Source organism: Melitaea cinxia, chromosome 7 (assembly GCF_905220565.1).
Source record: "Melitaea cinxia chromosome 7, ilMelCinx1.1, whole genome shotgun sequence".
Lineage (NCBI taxonomy): Eukaryota > Metazoa > Arthropoda > Insecta > Lepidoptera > Nymphalidae > Melitaea > Melitaea cinxia.
In genome coordinates, this window is record NC_059400.1 from 17,313,549 (window position 1) to 17,322,567 (window position 9,019).

The window sequence follows — 9,019 nt, forward strand, 5'->3', positions numbered from 1 at the left end:
AGACAAAAGATAGTCGAGGGAACTCTTTAACGATTTATAGCAATTACCTGCTGTTTGAACTTAATTCGTTTCTATTGATGAAAACTTTGCATATGTATGAGTTATAAGTGCCATTTCAGTCTGATGATGGAGACGAAAGATAGTCGAGGGTACTCTTCAACGACTTATAGCAATTACCTGCTGTTTGAACTTAATTCGTTTCTATTGATGAGAACTTTGCACCTATATGAGTTACAATTGCCATTACAGTCTGATGATGGAGACGAAAGATAGTCGAGGTAACTTTTCAACGATTTATAGCAATTACCTGCTGTGTGATCATCTGTGTCGCAGGACCAGGTTTGATGATGGAGCCCATAAACACTCGAAGGAATTTCTCAACAATTTACAGCAGTTACCTTTTGCTGTTTAACGACCGCTTTGATATAATGGTGCATGTGCCGTGTCGGCGGCGCCTAAACACCGACGGTCGCGGGTTCTATTCCCGCTCGGAGTGGATATTTATGTTTATACAAATATTTATTTTCAGTTGTTAATCCTTGTGGTTCTCCCAACCTAGCCTCGGTGAACACGCTAGGCTGTCAGTCCCGGTTGTCATTACGTACACCTGATAGCGAACTTTGCTCATAGTATGTCGACGCGTTAGCGCAGCGGTCACAGCACCGGCTGTTGCGTTGGCGTTAGTGGGTTCAATCCCCGCGTACGACAGACATTTGTATTGGCCATATAGATGTTTGTCATGATCTGGGTGTTAGTGCTTGTGTATTGTGTATGTTTCCGAACCCCCGACATAAGAGAAAAAGCATCCTTGTTAGGTCTACCCATCACTAAAAATTGTAAAATAAAATAATTTTTAACAAAAAAAAAACCGACTTCAAAAAGGAAACTAAAAAGTGAAAAATAAATTTACTTAGTACAAAGTAATTCGTATTTTGATTTAGTTAATCAGAAATGATTAAATAAATATTTTATAATTTTGAAGTTGGTGCCAAGTAAATACTACAACAACCTGGCTACAATAACAAATACAAACAACACACACACAACAAACAAGTACAAAAAATATTATTAGATATGTCAAAACAATAACAGAATAATAACAGTATTCAAACTAATAGTCAATGAAACAAATTATGAAAGAAAACTGAATACAACTTACGAGTAGATACTAGTAGTTATTGTTTTACTACTACTTTTTACCTACTTGTACAAATATCCGTTGTATTTTATTTGTTTTCGATTTTGTTGTTTTCCGTTTTGATTTTTCTTCATTTCATTATTGCAGCCTATACAGTCCACTGCTGGACATAGGCCTCCACAAGTTTACGCCAGAAATAACGTGAACTCGTGTGTTTTGCCCATAGTCACCACGCTGGGCAGGTGGGTTGGTGACCGCAGGGCTGGCTTTGTCGCACCGAAGACGCTGCTGCCCGTCTTGTATTTCAAAGCCAGCAGTTGGATGGTTATCCCGCCACCGGTCGGCTTTGTAAGTTCCAAGGTGGTAGCGGAACTGTGTTATCCCTTAGTCGCCTCTTACGACACCCACGGGAAGAGAGGGGGTGGCCACATTCTTTAGTACCGTAGCCACACGGTACGGTTTTCTTCATTTACTTGGTGGTAAAAGCGCAAAACTTTTAGACCTGTTTCATTAAATACACCGTCACTGCAGAGATCTGCCTACCTTATTCACAACACTACCTACTTTAGAACATTATATTTTGGCTGTGATATTCTTGTAAGGGTGACATACCACCCTAGTCAGGCTGCTTCAGATTTCGCTCCAGATTTGTAGGTGATTCTTACAAAATTAATGTTGCAGAATGTTGGAAGGAAAATGTGAAAAAATAACGACCGTAACGTACCATTTAAACATCGCGTATGACGTCATAAGATAGCACAGTGTCTCTCTCAGTCATCAATTTTCTACGTAAAGAATTTAAAGTAATTACTTTAAAACAATGACAATATCAATATCAAGTATCTGTTGCTAACAAAGAGTCCGCGGTCGAATCGTGTTTTGTGGCTTAATAGACGAGCTCTCGATAATTCGGAGGGCGCTGCGTCGAGCGATTAATTGTTGATTAGTGACGTGGCGTTTTATCGATACGCCAGATCGATGCGTAAAGATTGTCAATGTCTGAGAATAGGTACTTATGTGAAAATTGACAGATTGTCGCGGCTTATTGGCTGTTAGTGCTTGTGGGTCTCCCCACTGTGCGATATGCGATAGATGAAAGAAAATTTTGGGGCGATCGAATAAAAGTTTTACTTTAATAAGCACAAATTAAATCTCAATATTGTAACAACAACTCATTAAACTTAATAAACCGCGATAAAATCCGAAGAAGTTCTTTCATTATAACAAATTAAATCATTCTCTCTTCATATCTAGCGTTATCTTTCACTGTCAATACCAGAAAAAAATAAAAATAGGTAAGTAAAGATAATAAATAGTTTAAACATCGATATAACAAAGAGACATCACTATTTCAACGGATATCGCAAACGGCTTATATCTCGCCGGTTCACTAATCGCATTCACTCATCCTGCCCTTTGTGATGCAAAACCATAGTTTTGAGATAAATTCGTTGATGTAACTTTATTACAAGTACTATGTATTGATTACAGGAATACAATCATGTGTTCACACACAATAATAGCTATTTAATAATTATACAGGTATTTATTATAAACGATTTATGTAACATCCCAAAGCTGGGCATATAAATCTTTCTCCAAAATTATAATGAGGATCGGAGCTTAATCCACGCTGCTCCACAGCAGGTTAGATTATATGGTATTTGTTAATTATTGTAATACTTGAAGTATCTTTTATTATACAAAATGACTAAAGAAACAAAAATATAAAATTAACTTTTTCGTATACAGTGACATCTATTGACATTTAGCTGAACAAGAAAACTACTTAATGTACTCTCATAGTCACGATGAATTTAAATAGATGTCGCTTAATTAATATTTATAACTTACATATAACTGTTTGTTTTTGTAAAACATCAATTAAAAATAAGTAAGTAATTATTAAAAGCACTTTTTTTATAATTTTATTACTAAAACACTATCGAAAATTTGTAGAATAATAGTGAACAATTTTATATATCGGAATTAGAGCGCCATCTATGTGTTCAATTATTAACTAAAATGAATGCGATTTAGCAGAGTGTATATAGTGCATTAAAAGACTGATAGATGGCAGTTATTAACTATATAACTTCCAAAAATAATTAGAATTATACAGTACAGATAGATTATGAAAGTAACGAAACTAAAGCATGAGTTAAGTTATTGGGTACAATTTGTAGAATCTACATTCTGAATCGGTGGTAGCTTTACTTTTACAAAAATAATAAACATCATACAATTTTAATTTGTAAAAAGACGATTCGAGGGTTCTCTTGGGGCCTATTTGAATAAAGTTGTTAATGATTTTGATTTAAATACAGAGTTTTTGCACTTTGGATACGTTTACTTGCCACTAAATTGGTCACTAATTTTTTGGGTTCCGTACCTTAAAAGAAAAAAACGAAACCCTTATATTATCACTTTGTTGTCCGTCTGTCTGTCAAGAGCCTTTTCTCAGGAATGCGTGGAGGTATCAAGCTGAAATTCATATCAAATACCCAGGTCTACTGTCTCTTGGAGCTTTGAAATAAATCAAACTTCTAAGCCAACGCAATCAAAAGATTCAGCCGTTTATGCTGCAAATTTTCGACACTCGCAAGGGAATCGAAACAGTCAACGAACAATTTATTATTTTGCAATGACAATCTCATATATATTAAGTATCCTCACCTCGCAGACTTGGTAGTCTGCGAGGTGAGGATACTGCGTAGTCTGCGTTCCAGTATCCGAAACATCTCTGTGATTATTTCGTACATATAATATAGTACCTGGGTGACTGAGCTTAGCTCGATACTGTTTTTTTTTAGGAAATCGTGTTTTTTGGAAATCATATTTAAATACGAATAACATATTGATAAAATATAAATACTATTTTTCGATCTTACTGACATAATAAAAAAAATATGAACTGGTTAGTTCAATAAATAATTGTGTTTACGTGAAAATGAAAAAAAAAAATGACTTCAATTACATCGACATAAAACGTAGATGGACGAAAAAATAGTGAAGTAAAAACGCATTATCAAAGATTACTCCAAAAGTTGTAATCAGATCTGGATAAAATTTAAATGTGACCACATGATAAACATCGGCTTTCGATTAAAATAAAAATTATCAATATCGGTACACCCAGTAAAAAGTTATTAAGGATTTTCGAGTGTTTCCCTCGATTTCTCTGGGATCCCATCATCAGATCCAGGTTTCCTTATCATGGTACTACACTTAAAATATTTCCTTTCCAACAAAAAAAGAATTATCAAAATCGGTTCATTAACGACGAAATTATCCCCAAAAATACATAAAAAATAATTATACGGTCGAATTGAGTAACCTCCTTCTTTTTTGAAGTCGGTTAAAAATTACGATCACAATTAAAAACAGGGAAAAAAATAACTGATCTGATGACAAGTGGGTTTGTACCGTTGTCTTCTCGTTTTGGGACCGGCGGATTTCCCACCTGTGCTATTAGAGCTATGAAATCACATCACATCAGCCTTTCCCAGTCCACTACTGGACATAAGCCTCCACAAGTTCACGTCGAAAATGCCGTGAACTCATGTGTTTTGCCCATAGTCACCACGCTGCGCAGGCGGGTTGGTGACCGCGGGGCTGGCTTTGTCGCACCGAAGACGCTGCTGTCCGTCTTCGGCCTGTGTATTTCAAAGCCAGCAGTTGGATGGTTATCCCGCCATCGGTCGGCTTTTTTAATTCCAAGGTGGTAGCGAAACTGTGTTATCCCTTAGTCGCCTCTTACAATACCCACGGGAAGAGAGGGGGTGGCTATATTCTTTACTGCCGTAACCACACAGCAACTTTGAAAATATAAGCGAAATTTATCTTCGTATTCTAATAATACTTTAGCAGTTCTTCATTCTCTGAAAACACGGACAGTACGATATTTTCTAAAAACGAATCCTTTTACAATTGTTTGCCCCGAAACCTCCTACATACTAAATTTTATGAAAATCGTTGGAGCCGTTTTCGAGATTCAGATTATATATCCTACTAATATTATAAACGCGAAAGTTGTTCAAATGCAACGCAAATGTTGTTTGTTCCTCTTTCACGCAAAAACTACCGAATGGATTTTAGTGAAAGTTAAAAATAATATAGCTTATACATTAGAATAACACATACTAGATCGTTCAATAAGTCCCGAGACTAACCTGGAAATGGCGCATATATTAAAAACTCTTTTGATTTTTAAAAAGTACTGGCTATCAATACAAGAATATGTGTCAAATTTTTAAAAATGGAACAATAAAATTATTGATTTTGAAACATTTAAGTGACGCTACGGTTGCAATTTCGATACAATGGAAAAAAACGAGTTTCGCGTGTTGATAAAACATTGTTTTTTAATGGAAAAAAATACCGTTGAAACACAGCAATGGCTTATAAAATGTTATGCAGGATCAGCTCCCTCTAAAGCAACCATTTGTCGGTGGTATGCCGACTTCAAACGCGGTCTCATGGACACCAATGATGGGGAACGCTCAGGTCGTCCAAATGAAGCAGTGACTCAACAAAATATTAACCAAGTCCTCAAAATCGTATTGGAAGATCGTAAGGTAAAAGTGCGAAAGTTAGCCGAGATAGTGAAGATTTCAGCTGGTAGTGTATTCACTATTTTATATAAAAATTTGGCCATGAAAAAGCTTTTTTCTAAGTGGGTGCCGCGTTTGCTTACAACTAATCAAAAGGAACAACGTATCAATGATTCAGAGCGATGTTTGGCGCTGATGAATCATAATAAAAAGGATTTTTTACGTCGGTATGTAACAATGGATGAAACTTGGATATACCATTTCACTCCGGAATCCAATCGGCAGGCATCGGAGTGGAGAGCGGCTGGTGAAAGCCGCCCGAAGCGTCCAAAGACTCAGAAATCGGCCGGTAAGGTTATGGCGTCTATATTTTGGGATGCGCATGGAATACTTTTCATCGACTACCTTGAAAAGGGGCAAAATATAAATAGTGACTATTACATGTGCTTATTGGAGCGATTGAAGTACGAAATTGCGGATAAACGGCCTCACATGAACAAAAAGAAAGTGGTGTTTCACCAGGACAACGCGCCTTGTCACAAGTCCGTGAGAACGATGGCCAAAATTAACGAATTGGGCTTCGAATTGCTTCCTCATCCCCCTTATTCGCCAGATTTGGCCCCCAGCGATTACTGGCTGTTTGCAGACCTTAAAAAAATGCTTCAGGGTAAGAAATTTGACTCAAATAGTGAAGTTATCGCAGCAACGGAGGCTTATTTTGAAGCCAAAGACAAATCGTTCTACACACATGGGATAGAAAAGTTAGAAAAGCGTTGGAGGGACTGTATCGCTCTTGGAGGAGACTATGTTGATGAATAAAAATTAATTTTATAAAAAAGACCTTTTTTTAGTACTTAGTCTCGGGACTTATTGAACCACGTGTTAGGCTATAATTTTTAAAGATAGTGTGTGAATTGTCCAAAATATAACGATGATTGTCAAGTAAGTCGGAAAAAAAATCTGCCATCTGCGATCATCATTTATTCTGGCGTACGCTGCAAAAACTGTAGAGAATTTTGGTTTAAAGATAGATATTGAGAAGATAATAAGCTACTTGAAGTACTTACTAATCCTGCGCAGACGAAGTCGCGGGTACCAGCTAGTATATATACAAGAATTTTTAAATGATTTCAAATAATTGTATAAATTGCTTGCAGACGAAAAAAAACGGACTTCAATAACATCGACCAGTATTCGAGATAACTCAAAAACTACTAGTCTGATTTCGATTAAATTTAAATGGAACTACATGACACGTGCCACCTTTCGATTAAAAAAAAAAACATCGAAATCGGTCCAGCCAGTCAAAAGTTCTGAGGTAAAATATTAAAAAAAAAAAAATGTGGTGTCATGGGACACCAAGTAGGAACGAAGTTCCTTCGGATAGTATAGAAGCAACACAATTTGAAGAAAAAAATGTTGAATTTTATATATATTTTCTAGTTCTTGATTTTTTTTTAATTTTGTTGATTGGTTAAATCAACCAATCAATTGTAATAAATCAAACAAAATAATAATAATAATAATTCAAACTATTAAGTGGTATAAAAAAAAACATGTGTCTTTATTTATTTTTGTTGACGGTATAAAATTACATAAATAATTTAAAAAAAAGTTTACTAGTAATATTTTAGTTTTACAAACGTCATATTATACAGTCGTGTGACTGATATTACGTCACTTCCGTTATATATTTTTCTTATGGTTTTAGTATCACATTTTTTTTTCAGTTCGCTCACCCAGCCAAATGTCAAGCCTGCTGTAAGGAACTGTGTTCCAAAAAATACGATGGAATTGAGAACCTCCTCCGTTTTTGGAAGTCGGTTAATGATAACGTTATACGGAACACTTCAACAATATTTACACTTCATCGGATTCTTATATTGTAAATTTTATCACAAAATTATTATTTCGATCGCGAAATAGTACGGTATCAGTATATAAATCCGCCCGATCAGATAAAAAAATATTGATTTTATAATACTTTATATTGTATCATTCCTTGTAGACTAAAGTATAAAGTTTCAACCCAAAGTCGTATACTACTAGTCCATTTACCAAATCAAAATAAAGTATATTTAATTATTTTATAATGATATCTATGACTAAAAAAGAATTCCCGAAATGTATATACGATTATAGACAGCGCCACATTTAATAATTGTTTTTTATGTTCTAACACAAATAACACAAAATTTAAAAAATTAAAAAGGAGGTACAATAATAATAATAATAATAATAAATACTCTTTACTGTACACCACAAAGAAACTTTACAAAAAACGTGATACATGCAAAGAAAGGTGTACAAAGGCGGTCTTATCGTTAAGAGCGATTTCTTCCAAACAACTTTTGGGCATAGGACGTAGCGTAGAAAAGAGAAGAGGTAGGGAAGTGTACAAACAGTTGATAAAGAATTGGCATATAGTTAACAAAGAATATGGTATTAAAAGAAGTAAATATACATACATATACACATACAATGTTCTTTTTTTAGACAACTAAGTCAGCAAACAAGCGTACTGCTCGTGATGGTAAATCAATCCCCTCCAGGAGCTCTGTTCACCTTACCACAGGAGCACAACACTGCTTGAAAGCAGTATAATTTAGCTGTGATCTTCTGTAAGGTCGAAGTATTGACCCAGTCGAGCTATTTCAATATCATATCCGAATCACCTTGATGGTTCCGATGGTTCCACCGGGTTCGATTCCCGCCTGAGTCTGAGTGTAATATGTGTATTTATATATTTAGATATGTATTATTTCTATGTATATTTATAAAATATATAGTTATAACAGTCGTCGGCTGTTACTTATAACACAAGCATTAAGTTGATTAACATGGGAACGACCGTGTGTATCTGTAATAAGATATTTATTTATTTCTTTATTTATTATTATTTATTATTTATTAATTACTTTTTGCAGAGCAATGCTTCAGTATTGTGTTTGTAAACATAATTGTGTTTGCTTGAAAACGAAAAAAAACGACATCAATTACATCCAAAGATAAAATAATACAAAGTAGGTAGACGAAAAAATAGTCGTATAAATATAATTCGAAAAGTACTCGATAGATCTCATTGAAATTAAAATGTAGATCTCACGCTACTCACGACCTATCGATCAAAAAAAAAAAAAAATCATCGAAATCCACCAGACCAGTCAAAAGCTCTGAGGTAACATACAAAAGAAAAAAAAAACATACAATCGAATCGAGAATCTGACGGGTTTGAAAAATAAATGACAACCTTCCAATGTATGAAGCTACATTGGTGTATAAAATATCACTTAACGTTCTGGTTTGATGCAATGAAACCTTGAAACGA